The following is a 23,825-nucleotide window of genomic DNA, read 5'->3' on the forward strand; positions in this document are numbered from 1 at the left end:
CATTTGAACCAGGAAGATTTCTGACTTAAACATAGACAGTACCCACTATTACATCTTTTAAAAGTAGAAAATATAAACCTATTTGCAGTCACACAATCAAAGCAGCATATCTCAGAATGCATTCCGGGGAATATTATTTCCTTTGGAATGTTAATAGGTAAGTTGTAAGTTGTCAAAGAAGTTAGTAAAATGCTTTGTTGACATTGAATAATTACTATAGAACTTCTAATGTATTTTCTGCATCTCTAAAAGTGGGAGGTAATACTCGACCTTACCCAAACTTCTTTTATCAAAGAGTCTTTTTCCACGACATATCACACTTGACTAGAATCCTGAAGAACATCCTTTAGGAAAAAACTAAATTAAACAATCCAGTGATTGTAGTAGAGATCATTACAGTGCCCTCTACATTCTTCTTAAATTTATTCTTTTTATTTTTGAAATAATAATGGACATCCTTTATTTTTGCTCTGCCAGTGCTCTCCACTGTTGACTACCTTCAAAGGTCTTCAGTATCATTGTCTTCTCCCTAAACATCTTGGAATTTTGAGGTACCTGACACTTCTGACTTCTTCTTTTTAAAATACCTCCCCTTTCCCTTTATCTTTGTGACTACTTCTTTCTCCCTTCTCTAATAGTTTCTCATCCTGCATCAGCTCTTAGCTCTATTGCTATTTCTATTTGGATTCTCTACATAAAGTCAATTAACCCCATAGCCATAACTGTAACCTCTTTGAAATATACAATTAGCCCTTTACAACTTCCAAAGATTCCAAGGCACTATTAATAACTCAATGGATTTGGAGCATTTATTAATTAGTCTCTATGCTTGATATAATGGTACTAAGGTGAGCAAAATGTTCATGGTCCCTGTCCTTGCCAAGCCTACAGTGTAACTGAAGTAACAGAATAAAAAAGGCAATTCCAGTAAAGGGGACTAAGTGCTAAGATAAGGAAGGAAACAAGTGCCACTGAAGCATACAAAGGAAGCACGTAACCTAATCTATGAGGACAGGTGGATCGGAGAAGGCATCCAAAGGAAAGTAACATTCAGATAATTTCCAGATGCTCCTTACCATATTTCTCAAAATTTTCTATGAAGTAAATACAATTTTACTAGCATTTCAAATATACATGGCTAAAATCAGTTTTAATACCATGCATCTTAATGTTTGATCACTATCTAACTAGCCATCCAAACTGAAATCTTATCTTTTAATCCTTTCTCTTCATCACTCTCACTTCAGATCAGTTACCAAATCTAGTCAATTACACCTGTACCATAGATCTATATCCTTACATTCTTTTGCTTTCCCATTGCTACTTTCTCAGTTACTATTGAGCCTTATTACTTCTGACCTGGGCCAATCTAACTTTTTCCAAATCTATGACGAACACCTTTATACTAAACCACCCTCTATAACATTTCTGGGTTTTTTCCCCCCAAATTTATCTTATGGTGTCCTGAATCTATGGTCCTTTCCCTTGCCTGTTAGCTAACAATGAGGTAGAGAATGCTCTCTCCACTCAACAATGTACTCACAGTGCCATGGGTGCTTTGAGGATGGTTAAAGTTTTTCATTAGCTACTTGCTGCAGGCAGTGTGCAAATGTCATAGATGTCATAGATGTCAAATGTCATAGATGGAGAACAAGAATTTCCAGCAAGAATTCTAACTCCTGCAATGTCCTGGACTTTGTAGCTTTTGTCTCATTTGAAAGGCTGGAGATATCCTTGAAAGATGCTTCTTGGGTTGGTGTGGAAGTTTAGAATAAGATCCTATCCCTATGATTTGCTGGTAGATTTTCCAAGAGTCAAAGTAAAATAACAATGAAAAAAACAAACAATCCAATTAAAAAATGAGCGGAAGACCTGATTAGATATTTCTCCAAAGAGGAAATACAGATGGTCAATAGACATATGAAAAGATGTTCAAGGTTACTAATCATCAGAGAAATGCAAATTAAAACCACAATGAGATATCACCTGACACCTGTCAGAATGGCTATCATCAATAAATCAAAGAACAAGTGTTGCCAAAGATGTGGAGAAAAGGGAACCCTCATACACTGTTGGGTGGGATTGCAAATTGGTACAGCCATTATGGAAAACAGTCTAGAGGTTTCTCAAAAATTTAAAAATGAATATAACTTTTGACCCAGCAATTGCACTTTATCCAAAGAAAACCAAAACAATAGATCGTAAAGATTTATGCATCACTATGTTCATGGCAGCACCATTTACAATAGCCAAGACATGGAAGCAATCTAAATGCCTATCAACAGATGATTGGATAAAGAAGTTATGGTTCATATACACAATGGAATATTAATGAGTCATTAAAAAAATGAAATCCTACCATTTGCAATGTCATAGATGGACTTAGAGGTTATTATACTGAGTGAAATAAGTCAGACAAAGATAAATACCATATGAGTTCATTTATATGCAGAATCTAAAAAACAAAAAGAACAAAATAATAAAAAACAGACTCACAAACATAGAAGACAATCTGGTGATGGCCAGACGGGAAGGAGTTTGGGGGACTTGGAGAATGGGGTGAAGGATTAAAGAAGTACAAATTAGTAGTTGACAGATGGTCACAAGGATGGGGAGCACGGTATAGGGAGCACAGTTAACATTAATGTAATGGCTAGGTAGAGAGTCGGAGGAGAGAAAGAGCAATTAGGGGGATCATTTTATAAACTATATAAATATCTAACCAATGTACTATATACTTGAAACTAATAATAAAATAAAATGTACAAAAAAAAATTTTTAAAAATGCTGAAAATGTCTAAATATGAGAACCATTTATCTTGTTCTTTCTTTCCAGAAAAGTCAGAATACCTAAGTTATGATTTAAAAAATATTAACAAAAGCAAGATAGTGTCAATTCTCAATTATCCATCTATGAATTATTCATGGTGATCCAATATTTCCTTTTTACCTAACCAGGCTCAGATGACTGAGTTAAGGTAAGATCTGACATTGCAGAAGAGGAAAGGAGAGGGAGACTGATTATTTATAGTTTGACTGTTAGAGAGTATATTTTTAATAATGACCTTTGAGCTATTACTTTTTTTGCACTGCTATTGCCTCTGTGTGTTTTCTCCTCCTTTTCTTTTTCTTTTCTCTTTTTTCTATCTTTGGTTAAGTGGGAGAGTGGCAAGACAAATAATTACTACGTGTTTTTCTTTAGAGATTTTTTTGTAGCAGAGATATGAAAATTGGAACTCTGATAATCATGCATGCAAATAAGTTACTTCTGAAACCATTTAGATGAAGGTAACTAAGAACAAACACTTACTGAATGTCTACTATGTGTCAGACATGGCTACGAGGTAGATATATTTCCTATATTGAAGAAGAACCTGGCACCAGGACACCCTGTCTGGAAGAACTGACATGAAGAATGTGACATAAGGGAGCTATGTCAGAGTAGAATATTGGGTTAATTCAACCATAGCCCCTTCATGTATTCAGAAGACAAAAAGGGCTGCTTGGTCAGCAGCCTCAATGAAGACAATGAACAAAAAACTCTCTGGGAAATACCTGCTCCCAAGGACATTTTCTGCTGTTCCCATGGGCACTGTATGCTCCTTTGGCCAGTCCCATTGACATTATCTGCCTGCCCTGCTCCAGAAGTCCGATGGCCTGTCATTCTCAAAAATGCTATCTGCTCCTATAACTAAGCAGCACATTTTGCTCTCGCTTGGGAAGGCAGTTACTCCCTTGATGAGCTAGTTTTGCCAAAGATCAAGGTCACAGGATGATGTAACAGCTATTTCCAGGACTGAACACCCAGTCCCTTTTGCCTCTCCTCTAAGAGGCCTGGGAAACAAGCCCAGGCTGAAAAGACAAGATAGATAGCCTTGGCCACACCCACTCCCTTAGTTTCCATCACTACTGATTTCCCTATATAATTCTTGCTCCTAAGACACTGGGAAGCCAGGCTTTTGGAGCAATAGCCCTCCTGCATCTCCAGGAGTTGCAACTCTCAAATACACACTTATTCTATTTAGCCTAACTCCTGTGTTGGTCTTTTGACTGTGAGTGGCACTGGTAGCACAAGCCCTGGACTCAGTTTCCCTCTGGTTTAAATATTATAAATGAAGAAACCGATGTTTAGAGAAATAACTTATCAACTATCACAGCATTTGGAAGTGGCAGAGCTGGATTAAGCCTTAATATTTCTGACTTGAAAGTGCACAGTCACTCTGCCATACCTAGGATATGGGTTCTCTTTGGTATTACCAGTGCTCCTGAAACTGCCATCTCAATTCTTAGTCTCTGCATTGTGGGGCAAAATCTACGGTAACTTTTTTTGTAAGAAGTAATACTGAAAGCTAGTGTGGGCAAGCCAAACCCAACCTTTGGGAGAAGAACTTCAATCTGAGAAGTCTCAAAGGTTCTCTTTTTGTAACAAATAGGTATTGGCCTCCAGAGCAGAAACTTTCTGTGTATAATGTGTAAGCTTACTGGTTATACAAGCATTTGACCAATCTATGACTTTGACAGCATTTCATTGATCAAATGTTCAAAATAAAATGTTTTAATTTACTTAATTTATTTGTTTTTCTGGTTCTTTCAGCTACAGTATATTATCCTTAGTTCTCACTACTATAGGTTTGATTTAACCTCCCTCATCACACATTTTCTTAAAATATTCTAAAAAATATAAAGCGAAATAGAAAAAATATACAATAAAGTATTTGTAATCTCCTATTATTGAAATAGTTGAACAGAGGAGGTAAGATTTTGAAGCTAGACAATTCCAGCTTCCTTTAGTGCTTGCTTGGTTTTGTAGCAAAAACTATTTATTAAATGTTTTTGCTAAATTAGAAGAATGCATATAGATGATTCATTCTTTGTAGATTATCCTCAGGAATTTTAACATTTACAAGTAAATAAATGGCTCTCTGAAATGGCTAAACCTGCCTTGCCCTGACAATATGCAGCAATGCTTACTGTCCACCTAAGTCTAGCAAAATAAATAAACTACTGCTCAAATGAGAACCATCTGAACTTTGATACCTTTCTGCATCATTTATAGGCATCAAGAGAAGATTCAGTTTATCACAAATACCTTCATTGTGTTTATTGTTGAAGCTTGAACATTCACATTGCTCATTTCCTTGTCCCAACTAATTTTCAATTATCCAATCCAATTTTCTGAATTTGGGCTAAACTTACCTTAGAGTGCAAATGGGAACATTTTCACAGGCCAGTTTTCAGACATATATTTTTTTATTTGTTGAGGCTTGAGTAGAAGTGCTCTACAATTCTAATTTTGAAATACTTTGATTTTATATTTCTTGCACATGAGTTATGTTTACGCAATCTTATTTCCATGATCTTGATTATAAATTAATTAATTCATTGTATTTTTTTCTGAGTCAAAGCATCAATTTTCATTAGATCCCATAGATGTCTTCTCTCTTAAATGATATTTTAAAAACAGAAAAAGCCATTCTGGCTGCATCCCCGTGATCCATAGTTTCATGCTGCATACCTAGCAGTACATTGCTTTTAATCAACTTAGTGTATTAGGGTAGATTTTTTTTTTCTTTTCAGATATTATATCTGCCAGTTTGTAATTTTTGAAACCTGTCTTCAACCTGCTAGTTTTTTGATAATATATAAACACTCTGGGACTTGTCTTTGCCATTCAATGTGTACACTTTTACATTTGACTGAGGGTTAAATTCTGGTACTGAACATCTTTTGCATCAGACCAGAACCAGCAAGAGTGAATAGAGGGTAAGTGCATAGCCTCAAAGATGCTGTCTCATCTCCTTTCCTGTCAATGTCTGTGGTCCTTTGACTAAATGCTAACATTTGCAGACAGCTAACTTGACCTTAGTGCAATATAGATTTGTACTCAATGATGGCATCTGAGTAAACCCTTTTTTTTCCAATTCAGTTATGTTGATTTTTCCCCTTTAGCTACAAATGGTTTTGATATCCTCGGTGAGATTATTTAGCAAGTGATTATTTCGCCTTTTTAAGATTTTGAAAAGGACAAAATACCCTTTGTTCACAATTAGAAAGGGGCAAATTCATATTACTCTGACTATCTCTTTTAAAGGATTTTACCTTTTATATTTACCACATATTAGACAATTTACTTGTATGCCCATTGGGAGGAAGAATACGTCTGTTTAAAGACTATATTTCAATGAATTTTAACAGACATGCTCCTGTGAAACTAAGATCAAGATACAAAACATTTCTATCACCCAATAGAATTTCTGGCTCCCCTTGCAGTTCACACCTCTCTTAGTATGGCCCTCAGAAACCACCGATCTGCTTTATGACACTAGACATTAGTTTGCATTTTCTAAAATTATATATAAATGAAATCTTACGGTATATACTCCTTCACATGGAATAAGTTGAATGTAGATAGAAAGCTGACCATATTTAAATCCATAGTTGGGATAATTCTGGTCAATTAGGAGTGAAAGGTAACTGGGAAATGAAAAGGATGACTTAGGTATTTGTGTTGAAGAAACCACCTCCCTCCCCCAAAAAATGTTTTTAATGTAAGTAGAAGGCATAATTTTGCTGTTGAAACCACAAGAAATATTTGAAAAAGGAACACAAATCCTTCCCAGAGAATAACTTCTAGGTCAGTTAAAAATTAAAACTTTTCCACTGAGGCATCTAATAATCTCTGCGTTTAAGAAGCTGAGCATCAACATAAAACAAAATTGTGAAATGATTAATTCTGACATAAAAATATAACAAGTTCAGGAAATGTCACCACTGGTTTTTTAAGGTTCACATGAATCTGATTTTAGTTCCCACATACTCTTTTCAGAGGATATTTAAATAATTTGACTGTGACAAGCCAAACTGTTTTGAGACCTCATTGAAAGTCAAATGAAAACATTAATCAAATGCAAAAATATTCCAGTCAGGCACAGAAAGGCTGCAGGTTAGAAAATAAAAATGTTGCTGTGAGAAGGAAAAATCAATCAATTCAGAAAAAAAACAGGTACTGGTTCAAATCTACATGGTCAGTACTGACTAGAAATCATGAGAATTTCAGGAAATTGTATTTTTCAGGATCACCAGATAGTTTGGGCTATGTCTATCTTGCAAAAACAGTTTATTTGGCTAACTTTTCACCTGACTAAATCAGCAGTCCAGGAACTGATTATATATATTTTTTTCTCCACTGTTTATTTTTATTTTTATGTTTGTTGTTGTTGTTGTTGTTGTTATTTTTAGACAGACTTTAGTGACTAGCATGCACATAATTATCTATAGCACAAAACAGCCAGGTAAATGACTTGTGCATTAGCAGTATTAATTGAGCAAAAGATTGACTTTCATATTATTAAATGCCACTGAATTGTTCAATATTAAGTGAAAACTACCTTCTCATTTCTGCTAGGAATTCTATGAACTATGCTTCCCTTGATAAGGCAATCTGACAAATAATTACTTTGTTTTTCAGTCAGAGCTGCTCCTGGTTTATGGGACTAAATTACTATATGGCTCTGTGTTTTGGACTATATGACAATATAGCATGGGTAATAATCTTGGTCTGTCACTTAACTTACCAGCTATATCACCTTTTAATTTGATCTCTTTCAATCTTTCTACCTTTGTCTGTTTATAAAAGCCATCATATAGAGTTTTAAGCATTTAATAAGCTAATGCCTGTGAAACATTGAGCACAATGTCTGGCACAAAGAAACACTAATATATGATACTCTTATGTTTCTTGAAACATTATTAATTCATTCATACATTTGACATATATTAACTGAATTTTTATTAGGATCCAGTCGCTGTACTTAGGATTTGGGTACAATGGTACAAAATTCACAGCTCTTGTCCTGATTAATCCTAGTGTATTGTAGGAAATATATTCAAATACATGTAAAATGTTAATAGAATGCTATCCTTGAGATAGCAAGAAATTGGTGTTCCATGAGAACATGTAAGAAGGCTTCCTGGAGGAAGGAATAGGAATTAGCCAGGAGAAAAGTGATATTGGAAGAGGAAACAGAAGAGGCATAAAGGGGAAGAAGGGAAGGTGGTGGGACAGGGATGGATATTTCCATCAGAGCAAACAGCATGTGTTAAGGCTTATAACAAATTTACCTTTTTCATATAGAGACTATAGATGTGATTCGACTGAAAAAAACAAAATAAAAAAAACAAAACAAACTTTTGTTTTCTCTCCATTTCTAACAATGCTGAGGAACAAACTCTTTAGCCTCATATTTAGGAAGCAAAAAGAAGAAACTTTGTCAAACCCAGAGGAGGTTAATAAAAGTTCAATGCTAAAATGTTTGCTCTTAAGGCCAACCATATCTCAATAGAAGACTCAGTATATCTTTCTCATTCTTTGTATAAAATGGGAAGAAATAAATTATAGAAAGAAATAATTAGAAGAAACATGTAATCAATCCTTTCTTTTACAAATTCCAGCAATTCAGGAGGCCTGCCAGACGCTAAATCTTTCAGGGACCGTAGACAGGAAAAAGCCTATTAAAATGTGCTCCATTCCCAGAGAAAGGGGTCACTCAAGATCCTCAGACCCTTAACTCTGAATAGATTTAATGAAAGCCAACTGCTATTTTAAGAATTTAGAAGGAGATTTCCCTCCCCAAAGAAAAGAAGCCAGACATCATCAATGCTCTAATGCTGTTTCATCTATGGCACCAGGCATGCTTTTCACTAACTTTCTGTAGGCTGCTAAAGCCATTAAATGAGGGCTTAGTGACCAAGAATACAGTTCTTCACATACAAGGCTTAAAAAGTAATTGATAGAAAGACCATCCCTCCGGGATTAAAGAGTTCTAATCATTTTGAGCGGCTTGCATGCTCTTTTCTCCACGCTGGTCAAGGCACTATTAAGCTTTTCAGAAAAGAAATGTGTTGTTCCCCACACCATCTGGTAACCACAACACTTTCACCTTCGATGGGAGGAGATAAAGTTAGACTACTTTATAAATAGTACAGATCCAGCAGCTGGATTCAAAATGAATCTTACACTGAGACTTTCTGGCAATTCAGTTTCATGTGATTAATATAAATGACATATGGAATTCTTTAGTAGAATCTTTCTCAAAAGTGCTCCACGTATCATTGTCCTGATACTTCCAACTCATTGCAAGGATCTCTGTGAACAGGTAGTTGTAGACATCATTATCTCATCTGCACATGAAGAACCTGAGGCTGAAAGAAGTCAAGTGACATAACAACCGTGACACCGTATGTACAGAAACATGAATTTTTAAAAAATTGTCTCTTGACATCCAGTGGTATCCCTGGTGTGCCTTATGTCCCTTTCTGAGGAGCTCCAAGCCCTGCACTGGTGGCACCTGGCCTTGTTTTCTGGCATGGTTTCTTAAGGCAACTATAAGCACAGCATTTGTGGACTGCTTGCTGAATCTCACCAGGTGGCCCCAGAGGGGCACAGACTGGGGCTAAACTTGGCTTGCAGCTAGACTTCTCTCAGGACGATGCCACGGGGCACCTACTGCACAAAGCCACGTTAATAATACCAGGAGACTCAGGAGCTTTGCTTAGTACATAGAGACAGACACAGAAAGGCAGCCAAAATGGGGAGACACAAAAGCATGTCCCACATGAAAGAACAGAACTCCACAAAACATGGAGTCAAGCAATCTACCAGATGCAGAGTTCAAAACACTGGTTATAAGGATGCTCAATGAACTTAGAAGAAGAGTAGATGAATTCAGTGAGAACTTTAACAAAGAGATAAAAAACATAAAAATGGAGATGGAAATTATAAAAGGGAACCAGTCAGAAATGAAGACTACATTATCTGAGATGAAAGAGTATATTAGACAGAATCAACTGAATATATGAAGTGGAGGACTGAATCACTCATATAGAAGATGGGGTACACCCAATCGGAACAGCAACAAGAAAAAAGAATCCAAAAACATAATTTAAGGAGCCTATAGGACAAAATGAACATTTGCATTACAGGGGTACCAGAAGGAGAAGAGAAAGATCAAGAAGTTGAAAACCTGTTTGAAGAAATAATGATGGAAAACTTCCCTAACTTGGTGAAGGAAACAGATATACAACCTCAGGAAGCTCAGAGAGTCCCAAAAAAGATGAACCCAAAGAGGCCCACACCAAGACACATCATAATTAAAATGCCATAGGTTAAATACAGAGAGAATCTTAAGAATAGCAAGAGAAAAGCAGTTAGTTACCTATAAGAGAGCTCCCATAAGACTGGCAGATGATTTCTCAATAGAAATTTTTCTGGACAGAAAGGCTTGGCACAAAGTATCCAAAGTGATGAAAACCAGAATCTACAACCAAGATTACTTTATCCAGCAAAGCTATCATTTAGAGTCAAAGGACAGATAAAGAGTTTCCCAGACAAGAAAAAGCTAAATGAATTTATCATCATCAAGCCAGTATTACAAGAAATGTTGGAGGGACTCTTTAAGAAGAAGAAAAAATATATATCAAAAACATGAAAAAAGAATGGCAATATCTATTAACAAGTACCCCAAATGAAAAAGAATTAAGTGCTCCAACCAAAAGTAGAGTGGCTGAATGGATAAGTAAACAAGATCCCTACATACGCTGCCTACAAGATTAAAACACACACACACACACACACACACACAGACTAAAAGGAAAGAGATGGAAAAACACATTACATGACAGACCTAGAGGGTATTGTAAGTCAGATAGAGAAAGACAAATGCGCATGATTTCAAATACATGTGGAATCTAAAGAACAACATAAACAACAACAAAAATGGAAACAAACTCATAGATACAGAGAATATTTTGAGGACTACCAGATGCGGAGGTCGGCGATAAATAGTAAAGGGATTAAGAAGTACAAATGGATAATTACAAAATAGTCATATTTTGTATATGAAAAGTATAGCATAGGGATATAGTCAATAATATTATAATAAATAGGTAAGGGGGAAGAGAGGTACTAGATTTAGTAGACTGATCACCGTGAGTTATATAGATTTCTAATCACTATGCTGTACAACTGAAATTAATATATTATTGTATGTCAACTATAATTGAAAAAAAAAACTCATTGAATTGTACACTGTAAACATGATCAACTATTTGTCTATTTTGATAAAACTAAAAAAAATGAAAAAAACTTTTATTAAGACTCGTTTCCCTTTTATTGGGAACTGGGATCATTTTAGAATATTTGTATTTTTTTCTAAAATGCCAAGTATACTTTCAGCCTTTCCAAACAGCACAATTTGCTTAGTTATAAAAATGACTCTCTTTTGGCTACACAATTTTAGTTAGCATAACAGCAGGAGGTTCTCTGTATGTAACTTGGTGTGTTTTTATGTTTGCTCTTGAAGAAAATATGTTGTTTTTCTCCAAGTTTTGATGCTCTTTGATGTAGTTCTAGAATTCACAAATAAATCAATTTCCAGGGGCTGGATATGCTCCTCTTAGCTGTTTTCAGGGAATGTATCTATATATAAAAAAATTGTCTCTTGGGAATCAAGAAGGTGTGATGGGATGAATTCTTCCTTTTCTCTGACTATTGAAGGAAAGGCAGGGGGCAACTTTCTCAATACGAACTTTGAAAACATCATCCTCTGCTCTTTATAGTGAGAAGGATAACTGCTGAGTTGACTCACTGGGCGAGCTTACTGGGCAGAAAATCTGGGAAGGAAATTTGCCTAACTATGCGGATGCCCCATACATCCTCTGCAACACTAGGACTTCTGCTACCTGACTTTTTGCTGGCAAGATCTTTGGTATGTACCTCTGATGATGCTTCCCCTTCTGTACCATTATTATTACCAACAACATTCATACAATTGAATGGCTCATATTTAAATTGTATGCTTAAGTTTTGCAAATGAGCCCTAGCATGAAGAATCACCAAGAAGGATCTTGAGTAATCAAATAACTCTGTCAACCTCGGCTGTGTTTTTTATCCAAATTCTGTTCTAGATCTTTGTCTATACAAACCTGGTTTGACAGATTGAATCCCTGATGCACGTTTGAACCATGAAGCAAAGTTTATGGTGATACAATCAAAAGGAGAGACAGGACCTTAGAAACATTTAATTCAGTAAAAAAAAAAAAAAAAAATGTGGTCATCCAAGAATATTAAGCAGTGAAAATATTCTTTGAGGAGAGTAAAGAAGAAAAAGAATGATAATGAAAAGTAATGTATTTTCTCATTTAAATCCAGTGAGGTAAGTATTATCACTAGCATCTTACATATTAGAAAACTGGTTTTTAATTGCCCAAGGACATAGGAGCTGGTATTTGAACCTGCACAGTTTGGCTCAATAGTCAATGCTCTCAAATGGTTCATCCTGTGGCCTTCCAGTAGGATGGTAGCCCACACCATACAGATTTCCATTCTACAATCCCAAGAGAAGACTAGCATTATCTGAAAAGCTGCTGCCTCCTAAGGCTGGAAGGGAGAATTTTAGAATGGAAAATATTAAACTAAGCAAGAAAGTTTACAATTATCTATATCTCTTTTTCTAGGCCAAATTCAAGGTATAGTTATTGGAAATTAAATCAATGGAAAAAGAAATATCCACTTATTAAGATTGTTAATCATTTATTAGCTAGAAATTCTGGCTCTGGGTCCCCAGTCAGGTTACACTCAGTTAAACTCCAGGATCTTAAGAACACAACAACATAAATGAATTTCAGCAAGCAAGGGTTGAAAATGATGAACTAAGAAATGCACAGATAACCACAAGGCAGCATTAATATCGTTATTGAAAGGTCAGCTACTCAGGAAATTGACAAGGTGCCAAGAGGGGCACTCATGGTTGCCTCCCAAGAAATGAGAGCAGAGGAGAAACAAGGCCAAAGAGAGAAAAGCTTTTGTTGACATTTTCAAAAGCTGATTTTGTACAGGTCGTATCCCCAAAGAATGAAAAAATAGCAATGTAAGGACCCAGTAACACCAGAAAATTGCAGGCCAGTAAGTTCACCACCAGTCACAGGGAAGTATTTGAAAGGTTTCAGGGGATCAAGAGAGGCATCGCTTCTACTACTCCAAGCTCAGTCCTTGGGTGAGAGAAGGTAACACTGTTACAGGAAAAACACTTGTCTCTCTGGCTTTGGGAATTCTCAGGGTATGGCTATGTTGTATTAAGGAGAGAGGCAGCAGAGTGAACCACTTCTCCACAAAATGCACTGGAATAAGAAATCCTGAGGCTAGGTTCAAGTGTGGAGTAGTGATATTTATATGTCAAATCAAGTGAATTTTGGTATCACAGAATTCTTGTTCTTGGCCAAACCTGACTTTCTATTCTGTTATACATACAGATACATTTGTTTTGCACACACACGTATAATCTTGTGTAGTGTTTGAAATGGTATTTGGTAAATTAGAACTCACTTCTAAAATGTGAGATTCAGGTATTTATCTAACTGGGATGATTGAGGCAAAGGTTCTGATGAAAGTTACAGAGATAGCAGGTTTGATCAGGTTTGTATGAGAAATATGATAGTGTGGGCAGAATGAATGGGTTCTCTGATTTAAGTACACCTGTTTTAATTTAAAGGGAGTATATGTATAAGGGAATTTACTTAATGAGGTGTTAAGTAAGAGTGCTATTTTTAGAATTAGTGGCTGCAACTAAAATTAAATGAGACGTTCTAATGGAGACAGCTGAAGAAAAAGAACATTTTAACTGGGCCTAGGAGGAAACTTTAGCTATTTCCATTGGAGTACAAATGGAAGGCAAGTCAGGACTAAAGGACATTCTAGCTGTAGGGTAGGGGAAGAGGAGGGGGACTAAAATTTTGGTTCAGCATGAGGAACATGAATCAAAATGAAATGTGATGAGTGACTGAGACACAGCTGGCCCTCTGGGAACTAGAGGATCAGGTGAGGAGGTAGGGATAAATCTACATTGAAAGAAGATGAGGATGATTTAGATAGTAAATTTCTATTTAAATAATATGTAGGAATTTGAGAGAGAAAAATCTCTGCTTATCTGGAGTTTCAAGGAGCTGTTTTGGTCCAGGGCAAACAGCCCCAAAATATCCCACAATGGAATATTGATTATTTTGAATTAAAGTTACTTGAAAAACAGCCAGTGCAAGAAGGATATGTTGCCACTTCTTTGTCTCCTTGAAATGCAAGAAATAAATTTTCCCTGTGGAAAGTGCCCCTCTTGCTCTGGGGGGGGTGGTTGTGGGGGAAGTGCGGGGGGCTAAGAGACACCCTTGCCACCAGAGTAAAAGAATTTAGGGCTGAAAAGCCTATATAAACTAACTAAAATGGACATACAAAATTGTAGAAGGTTTATGAAAAAAGAATCTTGAGAAAGGCTAAAGGAATTTATTATAGAGATTTAAAAAATGAGCTCTAATACCAATAGTGTACATGCAAAACTAAAACTTAATTTTCTTTTACCGCCTAAAAGGACAAAGTTTCCTTGGAGTTTGCTCCATTTTTGATAATGGATTGTAAAGATTTTTCTTTACCTTTTAAAGAAATATTTCTAACAAGCAAAGATTTTGTGTAACCAACTGAGCTTCACATTGTCTTTATCAGGTCTTAATATTAACAGAGCTAAATTTTGCTTACAACTACTTAACTTTTTGTATTTTTCTGAAAAGTCTTTTATTATCACCATGATTAAATGGATAACTATTGTTTCACAGTGACCTATGATCCTATTTGACCAAGTACTTTAAAGCCTTTTGATATATTTTTTTTGAAACTTCTCATAATCAATTTTAAATGAAGCCTTTTTGACCTCATCTAACATTTCAAAGGATTAATTCTTTCTTTTTATAAAAAGGGAGATATTAAACTACTTATATTTATTTAGCATGTTAAATTACATGGGAAGCATAGTCACATAAGTAATAATACATCTTCTTAGGTTATATTTCAAGGATGAATGGCATTAATATGAGTGTTCTAAAAATTATATGAAATTCCTAAAACTCTGAAATGTCCTGGTATAATATTATCAGTCATAATTCTAGTCACTATCTTAAAATGTGCGTAACAGAAATAACCAAATATCGTTGTCAACTGTATTGTAATCAGAAATTTAACTATGTCATTTTGTCTTCTGTCATTTACACAGTTACTGTTTTACTCTGATGCTTTCATGAATGTGCTTTATCTTTGATAAGATTCATGAAAAGGATACTAGAATACAGGTTTCTAATAACTTTCAGATCATACCACTAAACTAGATAAAAATTTACAGAACATTACTCAAAAACTTGATTCATAAAACTGCTAACAAATGATAAAGATGAATAAGAATTAATACATGGGACCGACTTAATTAATTAGGATGATTATAATTTTTCTGGCTTTTTATTTGAAATATTACTGGTTCTTTAATCTTTGTTTTCCAAATATAAGAAAACTCCCCCCCCCCCTTAGGCTATCTATGACTTATAGCAATTTAGTAAATTAAACCTTTGTAAATAGAAGTGAAACATTTATCTCCCTACCTGATCCTGCCAAAATTCAAAGACTCTTAACATTTTCATGGCAATATTTTATTTGCATAAGTTCACTAAGAATCTGTTCTTCTTGTAATAAGACACAATTAGAAAATGGTTATTTTACCAAGGCTTATATTGGAATATCATGTTTGAAAGAGATATATATAGACTCAGATATGATAGACAGCTTTAAGGAACTAAGGTTGACATTATAGAATCAAATAAAGCCCCTTTTAAATATCAGCCTGGTACCTTGCTTACAGGCTTCCCAGCAACCTTACTATGTGAGTAAAGAAGGTCACTTCCTGGAAGATGCAAGAGCCTCATGATATTTTGGGGACATTAAGAAGAGAGGAACGAACCCAAATTTAAAGTTATTAATAGGTAAAATCTGATGACAAATAGTTGGCTTAGCTTCTTAGCCTTGGGAGCCTATTAAAATTTCAGTCTGGAGATTCCTTTTGAAAAGTTCTAGCAAAACAGATTTAAAAGAGCCTATATAATCAATTGTTATTCTTGTTGCATTTGTATAAATAATCAAGGCAAGTTTATTGCAGCTAGATTTATTTTCAAATCACTTAGTCTTAATTTGGCTATTGTTGGTAAAACATAGGGTGATTTTAGAGAGAAAAAATGTGCTTTAGTAAAAGCTATAATACACATTTGTGGATATCAGATTCTATCTAGTTCTATCAATTTTTTTTTGAAATTTTGTTACTTGCATGTAACTTGACTGGATCCCAAATTCTTCTAGTTCCCTCATATTTGGCTACAACTTTTCAAACTAATGTTGACCATTTTTCTCCCACCTTTCTCACTTGAAATCATTGAGAACCAAAACTGCTCCATCTTCTGAAGCCATGTTAACTGAAGTTGAATAACTTGATATAAGTTTCAGAGAAATTGTTAGCATTATTCGTGTTTAGACAGTCTTCATTTCTGTTGATATTTTAAGCCCCTCAGAAAGTCTACCTGAACACCTGATGACATCATCAGAGACATTTCAAACTACAAAAGATGCTTTGACCTCAATATCTAGAAATCTCTTCTCTCAATGGGTTGCCTCCAGACTCAGACTGTTGATTTCTACGAAAACCATTACCTTCCTTTGGTTTCCACAGAAATGCCACTTATTAAATACCTGATTGCTTGCACCTTATGGGCCCGACTTTGGGAATCCACCAGCATCAACACCTCCTAAAATAAATTTAACCAAACTGACTTATTATCAGGACTCTGAGGAGATTGGTTCAATAAGACGAAACAATCAACCAGCTCAACTTCTAATGTATGAAACTTCCACAGAAGTTACAGAAGAGGAAAATGTTAGGGCCCAGGAAAATCCCACAATGGCATATTAATTATTTTGAATTAAAGTTACTTGAAAAAACAGCCAGTGTAAGAAGGCATGTTGGCCTTTCTTTGACTCCTTAAAATGCAGGAAATAAATCTTCCTTGTGTAAGGTACCCTCCTTGCTTTAGGGGGTGGATGGGTTAAGAAAGACACCCTTATCACCCTGAGTAAAAGAATTCAGGGCAGATAAGCCTTTATAAACAAAACCTGTAGCTTCATCACTAATTTACTGCCCCAAGCTCCCTCTCTGTTTAGATTCCTTACTAAAGAGCATCCAAATCTAACTTTCTTTGTCCTGTTAAATCTTCACAAATTTATTGCTTTCTTTGTCTAAAAAATATAAAATGCTGCCTGCTTTAATCATTTCTCTGAGCATCATTTATGGTCTGTTTACATGTATTAAATTTGTTTTTCTCCTGTTAATCTTGTCTTTTGTCAATTTTATTATTAGTCCAGCCATAAGAACTCAAGAGGGCGAGAGGGGAAACTTTCCCCTTCCCTAAGAAAGCTGAGGACAGACAGATTGACTTTAAATAGAGACTGAGCATGCCAGAAATGGGAATGAAAATCATGACTGAACATCAACACCTGGGGAAACTCATTAGTAGGATTAAAATAATTTATAGAATTAAATGGTTGAGAAACCACTTCTGCTGGATATGGTGTAACGGGTTACTGAATAGAATAATTGTCTTCTTGTGTTTCAATTTCACTCAGAAAACTGTGTGTATATGTACATGTGTGTTTTCATTGACACAGAGCACAGGAAGCTGTGACTTAAGTTTTTGAATTTATATAGACTATTTCATACTATTATATCTTATTACAGTACATGTTTTTACTCTCGAATGATGTTTCAGGAACACACATCCCACACTCCCAAAGCTGGTCTCATGTCTTTAACATAGCTAACAAAAGTGAACGAGAAGTATTTCAAAATTAATTCATATATATTTTATTAAATAGCTTTCATTATATTTCCCAATTAATTGTATTAGTTTATAAATTATGAAACTGTTTAGAAACTAAATATTTTAATATGCAATTAACATTATATTTGTGCAACTGATTCATGATAATCTAGACCAGCCTTTTTAAATACTGTCTTTACCCAGACCCCAGTACCTGTTATCATTAGTGTAAATCGGGTAAATGTAGCACAGACTACCAGCTGTCTACTAAACTCTTTTCCTCTTCTTCTGAGTGCACAACTAGATTACATTTCCCAGTACCCCTTGCAGTCGGTCATGACTATATGATTGAGTTCTAGCCAATGAGATGTGACTAAAAGTGATGCATGCTACTCTAATGCTTGGCTCATAGAAATTTCATTCACATTTTACATATTCTTGTCCTATATACGGTCACTTTAATAAAGAGGACCCCCAAGGAGACTCCAGAAGCCACATATTGAATATAGGTCCTAAGTGACTTCAAGGACAGGGACTATCCCAACAACCTATTTCTTCATACAATCAAGATACAAACTTCTTTGTTCTTGAAGTAATATACATTTTGGGGCCTATTATTGTAGCAGATAACCTACCTTAACAAATCAAAATTTCATCTTGAGTCTACGGCCATGCTACCCTGAACAAGCCCGATCCTGTCTGATCTTGGAAGTTAAGCAGGTTCGGGCCTGGTTAGTACTTGAATGGGAGACCACCTAGGAAGCCCAGGTGCTGTAGGTGTAAAAAATAAAAAAAAAAAATTAAAAAAGGATTGTAAGCTGACAAGTTTCTTGCAATCTGTAAGGTCAACCAAGGGATGCTTCCCCTAAAAAAAAAAAAAATCATCTTGAAAAATTATATAGCTTAGTTTTTTTTTTTTCATTACTCACAGCAGTAATGAAATTGACACAGATTGAAACTGCTTACTTTTATGAAAAGGAATTAAATTTAGAAATCAGAAGTCACATTACAATTTTGAACATAAACATTTCAGAACTACAGGTACTCATTAAGTCCTCTTTCTCTATATGTCCTATTTATGCTCACTTTGTATATTGTGTATTGATGATTATAATTGTATATAGTTCTATAATCTTCCAGAATTTTATAGCCTTGAATAACCATACGAACTATATGTACTGCTACTGTCCAGTATTGAAATTTTGGTTGCCTATGAAGATTCTACACTCCTGGGAACTTTCTGATATCAATCATGAATTATAAATTAGATGCTCCAGAATGCCTTATTATACATAGCACAATTCCCATGGAAACAGCTGGATCTTGGAACCTACTCTGTGCCATAGGTACCACAGGTCTGTGGATCTCTGTTTACATTTGTTATTGAATGTATGAATAAATACTATAGTCAGGGCAATAATTCTCAAAACATTTGAAATTACATTGTGACTTGATTCCCCAATATTCCCACTCCATTCTGGCAACATATAGGGATAAGATTCTATGGCAAATGGTTAAGAGATGTAACTGGCATTAGACTAGAAGATAGTTCTCAATGCTCCCTGCATATTGGAATCACCGGGAATGTTCTCTAAAAATCTGATACCTGGGCCCCACCCTTGGAGATTCTGATTGAAGTAGCATCGGAATTTTTTCATCGTTCTTTCACAGATCCTAATGTGCAGCCAGAGTTGAGATCTGCTGCTCTATAACAATGTTTACTCTCCTTGCTATATCATAAGAATTAGCTGGCAATTTCATTTAAAAGTATAGATGCCTAGGCCCACTTTAGGACAGTCTCAATCTGTGCTTTCAAGGGAAAAGTCTTGGAATTTATTTGTTTTTTTTTAATGATAGTCCCCAGATAATTCTTATAATTGGGACATTTGGGGAAATACTTCATTAGACTCTAAGCTCTGCTAGAAAAAGTGCTATGGTCTGTCATTCTCATTCTCTGCTGTATTCTCAGGCATAGCAGAGACTCTGGCTCATATGAAGCATTCAAATATTTTTAATTAATTAATTACCTGACTTTAAAAGTGGAAATAAATTTTAAAAATTGACAAGTTTAAAATGCCACTTGTGGCTGGTTTTATGCCAGAGAATTACAGAAGTAGAGTAGTGAAAAATTTCACAAGTTTCAACAGGTTCTCTTTCAAGACTTACTATAAATATTATAATACATCAATTAATGGTCTGCATTTGGTATTCAAAATTCACTGCAAGATAGTATTTGCCAGTGAATGATAAATGTTTTCTGTATAACTGCTTATTAGAAAATTCACGAGTGAATGGAATAACTGAGAGTGGACTCTATAATGCAAACTGAGGAATACAATTGCACCTAACAGTTAGGAAATTAAGAAAAACAATTAATAATTTATTTGTACTTACTTTTTTCCCCTAAAAATGCAGGGCTTTTATATTTTGTGTTCAATTGAAAGGCAAATGAAAGGCATACTTCAACTTTAAAACAACTATTAAAATTTTTTATCGATGATTTTTTTGATACATTCTGAAATCTTCACTAATTTAGTTAAAATGTCATCTTCAAAATTAAAATTCTTTTAGCCCTTACCAGCTTTGTCATTTTAAATTAGCTGTCATTTGCCATCACTAAATTGGCTATTTTTAAACTATGATTAATTATTTTCCTTTATAGTCACCCAAATAAGATGACACTCAATGAACAGTGAATCTTTCTCAGCTCTAGACCTACACCCCCAATTAATTAGTTGTGTTATATAAAAAAGAAATGTCTGTATGTATGAGCATATTGTGGAGTGTTTCTCTATCTCAATGTATTAGAGAAAAAATGAGGGATTAATAGCAATAACAAATGGAATTTTTACAGTGTGTTATAATTTACAAAATGCTTTCACATACATATCTCATGGGAATGCCATGGTCACTCTGTGATGGAAGTATCACTATTTGATTCTTTATGGTGCTGATATACTATATACTTATACAGGAAAAAGACCATTCATTTGATCCATATATGTTTGCAATGATGTTTTGGTTTCGATGTCAAACAATTTGGAAAATGTACTTTTTCAGGAGAACAAAGATAGTTGCTAGTATTAAGTAAAAATCTTTAAAGCCTTTAGCTGTAAACCATGCTTTGCAAGCTCCAATGCCACAAAGTGAATGTATATATTGGGCCAGGTGTAAATGGGTAAGTTGCTAGGTGATAAGGTCTATGGCAAATTGGAAAATACATCCCTGCCTACAGCTTTATATGTTTAAAAAATATTTAAACACTATAGGCCCAAAACAACAACAACAACAACAAAAACACATATCTGCATTCCTCATATACAACCTCTGCTCCACACTAGCAGAATATGGGATATAGAAAAAGAAATAAAGCAGGAACACGGAAGCCCAAGGAAATAATATGATCAATGGTTTGGGATTCAGAAATCGAGCTTAAGGTCTAAAATACCAATCGCAAAGTTCATAAATATGGCTGATGCTCATCCAATATCAGCAGCCTCCTATCTTTCTGTTCTGACTTGGTTTTCTTGTTGCTGTTGGGACAGCATAATACTGTATTAAGAACACTATAATGATGTGCCGTTGGACTCTTTAGTCAGTTTCCTCATCAGTAAAATGGATATATTAACTATAGTATAGAATTGTTGTGAATTAAATGAGAGGATACATAGCAAGGGGTTAGCCAAGCTTTCACAGTGTAAGTACTAAATAAATAGTAGGTTTTTTCATCATTCTCATAATGATTGGAAAGAATTACTTCCTTACTCATTCCTTGAACTCCTCTTTAGTATATACTAAAGATGGAAATTAACTTTCAGACCTGTATGGTAAGAAGCTTGCAGGGGAAAAGGCAGAGTTCTTTCCTTTCATCAAATAAATCAACAACCACAAAACCAAAAACTGTGAGCTGATCAATAAACTCAAATAGCACATTTCCTTTTGAACTATAAAAGGTATTGGGCAAGTTAGGTGCTATCTAGTACCAACTAGGCCATTGTTTCTTGAAATGACATTCATAGAAACGCTCCAAGAATTTGGTTCCCTTAAAAATGCATTGATTGAACATCTCTGAGATGACAAGAACAGGATCTCTGCCTCTGAAGCCTTGACATGCTCAGAGTGGTAGCGGAGAGAAAAATGCAAACAAATCATTTCAATACAAATACAAACATGTCTGAGTTCCTCAGTCTCTGATGTGTCTCTTTTCCTCTTCCTCTTTCAGTGGAACTTTCTAAGTATGGCAGAAATGCAAGGATTAGTATACTATGAAGAGACTGAGGACAGATACAGGCCTACTCTTCAAAATGTAGTTTTAGTGTTACATCCTCCAGGAAGCTCTCCACTCTGCTTTGATGTTTGACTTACTTGAAATCTTTTAAAAACTGCTGCTTAGTCATTTTGGTTCTTTATCATTTTCTATTTTAAATAGCAATTAAATTGTTTTCTGGGCATATGTTCTATGTACCCAACCAGACTGTAGTAGGCCCTCTGAGGAGGACTCTTTTGGGCAATATGCAACGCTGTATCTGCATTAATGTGAAAAACTGTTTTACTGTTGCCAGATTAGAAAAAAGTAATCCATAAATAATAAATGCAATAGTTTGCGACTTTATAATTTTGACGACGCCTATGAAATAGTGTTTCATAAAATTTTAAGAATTTTGGTGTAATTTAAGCATTTAGGTTAGAGTAGAGATAGAAAAATGGTAAATATAAACTTCTACCTGTTATATAGAAAATGTTTATTTTTACTTTCAATCTATTATTTTTGGTCCCGCTTTATAATTTGGCGGTAACAGCTTGTAATTACTCAAGGGGAAACAGAACAAACATTCGATCGCCCTACAAATGAAGAGTTACAGCTAGAGAAAACTTTCAATGATCACTCATTTGTTTTACTACCACATGTAAAGATGTTTGGGATGACAGGATAATACTCCTAAAACTCACAAATCTCTAGTTTGCATTATACTATTTTATCACCTAAATCTGTTTCCTAAATATTGTTACTGAAACTCAAAGAAAAAATGTTCATTAATATGTTTTTAAAAGCAGTAAAAAAAACTAATAAATAACAGTGAAGAAATTACTTTTATTTGAAAACTAGTAATTATAAATAGGTTGAGTTCTACATATATTCCAATATGCGAGATTCAACCATCCTCATATCTAATTTCTTTTATCTCTCCTATCTTTCATATCTGCCTCTTCCTTTAATTTCCACCGCCATTAATGAAATTCTGCTTTTCATTAGTTCTCATCTAGATTTCTGCAACAATTGCTTCACCAGTTTCTTGACTTCTCCTTCTAGTTGATCTTTAACAAAGATGCTGAATTAATCTTTTACTAATACAGTTCCAAATTTGTGGAACTCAAACATCCTCAGTGCCTCCTTCTTGCTTACAGAACAAAGTCTAATCTACCATAGGCTAGCATTCACTGATTTTTGTGCTCTTGTTCCAATTTATTTTTCTGAATATTTTCCCCAAGTCTACTTCACATATTACATGTATTTATACATTTCATTCACTAAAATGAAACTATATTGTTCTTCTATATGCCTTTAACTTCCTAATTTCTATTTTCTTCATGTCTTCCCTAAGACTAGGATGCCTTTCCAAATTCTGTCCATCTTCAGGGATGTCACCTCTTCCATGAAGTTGTCTCTAAAGTCCTCAGGGTAATTAATACTCTTCTTTCTGAAAGTTTATAGAAAATTTTCACTATCCCTTTTACAGAACTTGGCATTTTATACCTAAAACAGATTTAGGTAAGTATTTTTCTCCTTTACTAAAATATGAAGATCTATATGAACTTTACTAATAATCATGAAATGAAAGTTATTGGTTTTGATAATCTAATTTGTTCCATAAACTAGATCAGTGGTTATCTAGATCAGTGGTATTCTCCCCAGTACCTTTGGGATTCCACGGAGGTGGTCTAGGAATCTCCTTCCTTAGGAGTGGCAAATGGTAAGTAAACAGGATTCTCTACCTTATTCTCTGCCTTCAACAAAAACCACTCCATTTTATACATTGGCCTTCCTGTAAGACTTTTGTTTAGAGAAAGCTTTCATTGTTTGAAAACATATCTTTAAA

General features: G+C 34.9%; 1 protein-coding gene and 1 pseudogene across 1 annotated transcript in view; one reads left to right on the forward strand and one right to left on the reverse strand.

Moving 5' to 3' along the window:
• Positions 1 to 23,825, reverse strand: part of LOC105295867 (serine/threonine-protein kinase TNNI3K) — a 268,258-nt gene that overhangs the window by 135,859 nt on the left and 108,574 nt on the right. The gene's annotated exons all lie outside the window — the stretch shown is intronic.
• On the forward strand, positions 18,389 to 18,507 carry LOC111743518 (annotated as a pseudogene).

The sequence above is a fragment of the Pteropus vampyrus genome, unplaced genomic scaffold (genome assembly GCF_000151845.1).
Source record: "Pteropus vampyrus isolate Shadow unplaced genomic scaffold, Pvam_2.0 Scaffold115, whole genome shotgun sequence".
NCBI classification, from domain to species: domain Eukaryota; kingdom Metazoa; phylum Chordata; class Mammalia; order Chiroptera; family Pteropodidae; genus Pteropus; species Pteropus vampyrus.